At 57.4% G+C, this 7,500-nt stretch overlaps 1 non-coding gene and 1 pseudogene across 1 annotated transcript; both read right to left on the bottom strand.

Annotated features, from left to right (window-relative positions):
- Positions 1-2,200: 2,200 nt before the first annotated feature.
- Positions 2,201-2,354, bottom strand: LOC124558650 (annotated as a pseudogene).
- Positions 2,355-2,705: 351 nt separating this feature from the next.
- On the bottom strand, positions 2,706-4,612 carry LOC124558653. Its single transcript, XR_006968845.1, has one exon. It is a non-coding gene; the product is annotated as a small subunit ribosomal RNA (ribosomal RNA).
- Between the last annotated feature and the right edge of the window lie 2,888 nt (positions 4,613-7,500).

Below are 7,500 nucleotides of genomic sequence, written 5' to 3'. Positions count from 1 at the left end.
GTGCCTTCGTAGGGAAGGCGTTGATGCGGGCGCGGAGGGCGTCGATGTATTCACGCCCAGATAGCAGGCGACTGGTGTCGGCGACCCACTGATGTTGGCCACTGACGGCGGCAGAAGATGAGAGCGCCGCACCGTCAATGGCGATGTGTAGGCGCGCCGCCCACATTTCCCCAACCTGCGTTGACGATTTGAGGAGGTGGCCCTCCCACATTAGGTGGCGCTCCAGCACCTCGATCTCACGCTGCACCTCATCCATGCCTGCACCGTCGCAGGCTGGCCCTATCTTCTTCAGCGCCAGGAGACGGGACCGACGGAGGGTCGGACCCATCCATCGGCAAGATGGAATGCCGAGGCCCCCCTGGGCAACAGGAGCGTGGAAGTATCCCAGGGGGGTGTCCGCCGGAAGGCGGAACCATCTCCTGACGGCGGCCCGGATGGTGACGTCGGCCGACTTCAATGCACCCACCCGGGTGCGGCTGAGGGCCAGCCCGTGGTACAGGCCAGGGAGAAGTACGTTGGTGAGAGCGTGGAGGCGCTGTTGCGGCTTCAGCGGAGCTCGGGAGATGACGTCAAGCTGCTCCACCAGGTGGCGACGTGGATTGAAGACACAGCGACCCGCCGTGGAGAATTGCAGCCCCAGGTACCGGAAGGTTTCACCCACACGCAGGGCAGGCATGGTGGTATTGCCTGCTGTGAAGGTGACATTGCTGTCCACCTTCACCTTCTTCTCGCGCCCTGACGCGACTAAGGCGAGGGTGAAACACTTCCGGGCGTTGATCTGCAGCCCCAGGTGGGCGAGGGCTGCGGTAGCTGCGTCGATGAGGGACTGCAAGCCCCTCGGGGGTCGCTGCAAACAGCAAGACGTCATCTGCAAAGGCCGCAGCGTTGACTCTGCGACCGAGGATCCGAGCTCCGATGTGGGAGACGCCCCGGGAGTGCGGAGGCCGCCGCCCCGTGAAGGGCGGGGAAGCCCCATCCTCCCTCGGCCCGCGCAAGGCGAGACCTTCACTTTCATTACGCCTTTAGGTTTCGTACAGCCCAATGACTCGCGCACATGTTAGACTCCTTGGTCCGTGTTTCAAGACGGGTCGTGAAATTGTCCAAAGCTGAAGCGCCGCTGACGGGAGCGATTATTCCGCCCGAGAGCATCCCGAGCCAACAGCGGCGCGGGGTCCGGGGCCGGGCCAGGTAGGTCCGTCATCCGGGAAGAACCGCGCGCGCTTGCCGGGAGCCCGAGCGCCCAAAGGGGCGAATCGACTCCTCCAGATATACCGCCGGGCAGCCAGCCAGGACACCGGGGCTCTGCCCAACAGACGCGAACCGAGGCCCGCGGAAGGACAGGCTGCGCACCCGGGCCGTAGGCCGGCACCCAGCGGGTCGCGACGTCCTACTAGGGGAGAAGTGCGGCCCACCGCACCACCGGAACGGCCCCACCCCGCGGCGAGTGGAAAGGCAACCGGACACGACCCCGCCGCGGATTGCTCCGCGCGGGCGGCCGGCCCCATCTGCCGAGGGCGGAGGCCTGTGGCCGGATGGGCGTGAATCTCACCCGTTCGACCTTTCGGACTTCTCACGTTTACCCCAGAACGGTTTCACGTACTTTTGAACTCTCTCTTCAAAGTTCTTTTCAACTTTCCCTCACGGTACTTGTTCGCTATCGGTCTCGTGGTCATATTTAGTCTCAGATGGAGTTTACCACCCACTTGGAGCTGCACTCTCAAGCAACCCGACTCGAAGGAGAGGTCCCGCCGACGCTCGCACCGGCCGCTACGGGCCTGGCACCCTCTACGGGCCGTGGCCTCATTCAAGTTGGACTTGGGCTCGGCGCGAGGCGTCGGGGGTAGTGGACCCTCCCAAACACCACATGCCACGACAGGCGGCAGCCTGCGGGGTTCGGTGCTGGACTCTTCCCTGTTCGCTCGCCGCTACTGGGGGAATCCTTGTTAGTTTCTTTTCCTCCGCTTAGTAATATGCATAAATTCAGCGGGTAGTCTCGCCTGCTCTGAGGTCGTTGTACGAGGTGTCGCAACGCCACACCGCCAGCCGGCTGTGCACGCTACCGAGTAAGTACCGGTATGCGAACCGCCAGGCGACGGGCGCGCATCGCACGTTTCAGGAGGCGCGGCCGGCCCCACAGGCGGCCGCGACGCTCCCAGGTCTGCGAAGCGGGGCAAACGCCGCGCGCTTCAGTATACGTAGCCGACCCTCAGCCAGACGTGGCCCGGGAACGGAATCCATGGACCGCAATGTGCGTTCGAAACGTCGATGTTCATGTGTCCTGCAGTTCACATGTCGACGCGCAATTTGCTGCGTTCTCATCGACCCACGAGCCGAGTGATCCACCGTCCTGGGTGATCTTTTCTTAGTTTCCACTGTCTCTTTCAAGACAGTTGCATAGGCGGGACGTAGGCGTGTGGCGGCCCCTGTTCAAGCGTTCTGTGTCCAACGGCCTCACGGCCGATGGGCGTCGTACGGCTCCACACCGGAGCGGACAGGCAGTCGGGCGAAAGTCATTCAAAACCGGCGCCAGGCGCCAGGTGCCGCAGGCCAGCCGCTCCAGCGCTTCAGCGCTCGTACCACACAACATTGGCGTTAGTTTTGAGAAGCACGCGTGGTTCCGCACGCGGCGCACGGCTACTGCGAGCCGTACAGGTAGCGTGTTGCGCGACACGACACGCACATCGAACGACATGCAGTCTAGTCGGTAATGATCCTTCCGCAGGTTCACCTACGGAAACCTTGTTACGACTTTTTACTTCCTCTAAATGATCAAGTTTGGTCATCTTTCCGGTAGCATCGGCAACGACAGAGTCAATGCCGCGTACCAGTCCGAAGACCTCACTAAATCATTCAATCGGTAGTAGCGACGGGCGGTGTGTACAAAGGGCAGGGACGTAATCAACGCGAGCTTATGACTCGCGCTTACTGGGAATTCCTCGTTCATGGGGAACAATTGCAAGCCCCAATCCCTAGCACGAAGGAGGTTCAGCGGGTTACCCCGACCTTTCGGCCTAGGAAGACACGCTGATTCCTTCAGTGTAGCGCGCGTGCGGCCAGAACATCTAAGGGCATCACAGACCTGTTATTGCTCAATCTCGTGCGGCTAGAAGCCGCCTGTCCCTCTAAGAAGAAAAGTAATCGCTGACAGCACGAAGGATGTCACGCGACTAGTTAGCAGGCTAGAGTCTCGTTCGTTATCGGAATTAACCAGACAAATCGCTCCACCAACTAAGAACGGCCATGCACCACCACCCACCGAATCAAGAAAGAGCTATCAATCTGTCAATCCTTCCGGTGTCCGGGCCTGGTGAGGTTTCCCGTGTTGAGTCAAATTAAGCCGCAGGCTCCACTCCTGGTGGTGCCCTTCCGTCAATTCCTTTAAGTTTCAGCTTTGCAACCATACTTCCCCCGGAACCCAAAAGCTTTGGTTTCCCGGAGGCTGCCCGCCGAGTCATCGGAGGAACTGCGGCGGATCGCTGGCTGGCATCGTTTATGGTTAGAACTAGGGCGGTATCTGATCGCCTTCGAACCTCTAACTTTCGTTCTTGATTAATGAAAACATACTTGGCAAATGCTTTCGCTTCTGTTCGTCTTGCGACGATCCAAGAATTTCACCTCTAACGTCGCAATACGAATGCCCCCGCCTGTCCCTATTAATCATTACCTCGGGTTCCGAAAACCAACAAAATAGAACCGAGGTCCTATTCCATTATTCCATGCACACAGTATTCAGGCGGGCTTGCCTGCTTTAAGCACTCTAATTTGTTCAAAGTAAACGTGCCGGCCCACCGAGACACTCACTCAAGAGCACCCTGGTAGGATAACGGGGTCCGCCTCGGGACGCACGAGCACGCACGAGGCGCGTCGCACGCCTTCGGCTCGCCCCACCGGCAGGACGTCCCACGATACATGCCAGTTAAACACCGACGGGCGGTGAACCAACAGCGTGGGACACAAATCCAACTACGAGCTTTTTAACCGCAACAACTTTAATATACGCTATTGGAGCTGGAATTACCGCGGCTGCTGGCACCAGACTTGCCCTCCAATAGATACTCGTTAAAGGATTTAAAGTGTACTCATTCCGATTACGGGGCCTCGGATGAGTCCCGTATCGTTATTTTTCGTCACTACCTCCCCGTGCCGGGAGTGGGTAATTTGCGCGCCTGCTGCCTTCCTTGGATGTGGTAGCCGTTTCTCAGGCTCCCTCTCCGGAATCGAACCCTGATTCCCCGTTACCCGTTACAACCATGGTAGGCGCAGAACCTACCATCGACAGTTGATAAGGCAGACATTTGAAAGATGCGTCGCCGGTACGAGGACCGTGCGATCAGCCCAAAGTTATTCAGAGTCACCAAGGCAAACGGACCGGACGAGCCGACCGATTGGTTTTGATCTAATAAAAGCGTCCCTTCCATCTCTGGTCGGGACTCTGTTTGCATGTATTAGCTCTAGAATTACCACAGTTATCCAAGTAACGTGGGTACGATCTAAGGAACCATAACTGATTTAATGAGCCATTCGCGGTTTCACCTTAATGCGGCTTGTACTGAGACATGCATGGCTTAATCTTTGAGACAAGCATATGACTACTGGCAGGATCAACCAGGGAGCTGCGTCAACTAGAGCTGAGCAGCCGGCCGCCCGGGAGTGTGTCCCGGGGGCCCGCGCGAACACGCAAGCGTCCGCTCAATTATTCTGCAAACAGGAGGAGGCTGAGCTCCCCTGCACAATACACCTCGAAACCCTCTCAGGTCCCGGCGGCGCGCAGCGCCGTCCTAAGTACTTGGTCGGGTTCGAGAGAGGCGCAATCGCCCGGAGTTTGGCGAGTAGACGCTTTAGGTGCGACCACCCGTGCTCCCAACTGAGCTTGCCGCTGCCGACAGAGGCCCGGGAGCGTGCTGTCGTGGCATTGCCGGCGGGAGACAACACGCGCCACCTACGGTGACCGGCAGCTCCAACGCCAGCGCCACAGAAGGACAAAAGCCCCACTTGGGTGCCGAAGCGAACTCTCCCAGCACAGCGCACGCGCCAACACGTCCGCACAGCTGCGATACAAACCACCTGCGAGAACCGCAGAGGCGACCGAGCAGCAGACGGCGTCGCGGCGCCGAGCGCCGGGCGGCGGCGCATCCTCAGCGCACACAGTCCTCAATCGGACCAGCACACTGCAGATGTCCACCGCGCTTCGCACCGGGCCCGCGAGGACCTACTTTGGCCGCACGGCGCCGCGTGCAGGGTGCGCCGGCGCGCAGCTGCGCCGCCTGCCGCCTCCGTCGGCCGGCGCGCCTGCCACTGGCCGCCCCCACCAGCCGGCTGTAGCGCGTGCGCCCACGCACCGCGCGGCCAGCACGCCGGGAGGCCCCCCCTCACCGGCCGGGGACGGTCCCACCCAGCCACCGCCGCGTATCGCTTCACACCCAGATGCCATTCACGTTCGTGGGCATGGTGGGTATCGCTGGAACAACCGGTTGGTAGCTCAACCGATCGTCGCCATCACTGATTCACCTCTAGCGAGAACAACCGCACCACAACGGTTTACCAGTTGTTCATTTGCATAACGTCACCAGCAAACGTAGGCGTCCATCGCCATTTGCAAATTCAACGATTGTTGCATGCCTGTGTCAGGTGTCACGACACACTATGTCTGCCCACATACACGCAACAACATGTGCACGCTTCGCGAACACGTGGAAGGTGGCCCCCGTACGTATGCGATGTCCATTGCGCGAACGACTGTCAACCGGCCTCTGTCGCATGTCGCAGATGTGGAACGCAGTGCACCATGCTATCACGGTGTGTGAGAAGAGACGACTACGTCTGACAACACGCGCCACTACATCAACAGACGGCTCATGCTGATCGCCATCCAGGGCATACCACACTGCAATCCAGCTCTTATAGGGAGACGACACGTAGCTGAGTGCACAACATTTGGACCGCATGGTTCGCCGTTGTTGGCGCAGTCGTTGTACGGTCACATGTACCACGATGTATCATTCAGTACATGAGGACCAATGTGCAGTACAGTGTGTGATTTGGACGTACAACATCAGCGGACAGTTGACACAGGCCGTACCACAGCGTAGGCTAAGTGCTTCGCACATGCGAATGCCAATGAACAACTGCAAATGCCAATGAACAACTGCAAAGGGCATTGAGCATGTACGTCCTGCTGCCATCCACATTACAGTGTATAGCTGCAAGGTGTTTAACATGAAGCGATACACTGGGGACCGGGCAGTGCGAGTAGCAAACTATATTGCGGGGGTTGCAGTTAGGCAACACTACACTAATTTAACGCGTCGTATGACAATTACAGAGCAGGTTAAGGCCCAACGTGTGTTGGGTTAAGGCCCAACGTGTGTTGGGTTAAGGCCCAACGTGTGTTGGGTTAAGGCCCAACGTGTGTTGGGTTAAGGCCCAACGTGTGTTGGGTTAAGGCCCAACGTGTGTTGGGTTAAGGCCCAACGTGTGTTGGGTTAAGGCCCAACGTGTGTTGGGTTAAGGCCCAACGTGTGTTGGGTTAAGGCCCAACGTGTGTTGGGTTAAGGCCCAACGTGTGTTGGGTTAAGGCCCAACGTGTGTTGGGTTAAGGCCCAACGTGTGTTGGGTTAAGGCCCAACGTGTGTTGGGTTACGTTAAGGGGCAATGTGGGTTACGTTAAGGGGCAATGTGGGTTACGTTAAGGGGCAATGTGGGTTACGTTACGGCGCAATATAGGTTACGTTACGGCGCAATATAGGTTACGTTAAGGCGCAATATCGGTTACGTTAAGGCGCAATACAGGTTACGTTAAGGCGCAATACAGGTTACGTTAAGGCGCAATACAGGTTACGTTAAGGCGCAATACAGGTTACGTTAAGGCGCAATACAGGTTACGTTAAGGCGCAATACAGGTTACGTTAAGGCGCAATACAGGTTACGTTAAGGCGCAATACAGGTTACGTTAAGGCGCAATACAGGTTACGTTAAGGCGCAATGCAGGTTACGTTAAGGCGCAATGCAGGTTACGTTAAGGCGCAATACAGGTTACGTTAAGGCGCAATACAGGTTACGTTAAGGCGCAATACAGGTTACGTTAAGGCGCAATACAGGTTACGTTAAGGCGCAATACAGGTTACGTTAAGGCGCAATACAGGTTACGTTAAGGCGCAATACAGGTTACGTTAAGGCGCAATACAGGTTACGTTAAGGCGCAATACAGGTTACGTTAAGGCGCAATACAGGTTACGTTAAGGCGCAATACAGGTTACGTTAAGGCGCAATACAGGTTACGTTAAGGCGCAATACAGGTTACGTTAAGGCGCAATACAGGTTACGTTAAGGCGCAATACAGGTTACGTTAAGGCGCAATACAGGTTACGTTAAGGCGCAATACAGGTTACGTTAAGGCGCAATACAGGTTAGGTTAAGGCGCAATACAGGTTAGGTTAAGGCGCAATACAGGTTAGGTTAAGGTACGACATAGGTTAGGTTAAGGTACGACATAGGTTAGGT

Source organism: Schistocerca americana, unplaced genomic scaffold, assembly GCF_021461395.2.
Source record: "Schistocerca americana isolate TAMUIC-IGC-003095 unplaced genomic scaffold, iqSchAmer2.1 HiC_scaffold_1027, whole genome shotgun sequence".
Taxonomy (NCBI): Eukaryota; Metazoa; Arthropoda; class Insecta; order Orthoptera; family Acrididae; genus Schistocerca; species Schistocerca americana.
The sequence above is the reverse complement of the archived record's forward strand: the minus strand, read 5'-3'. Positions and strand labels throughout refer to the sequence as shown.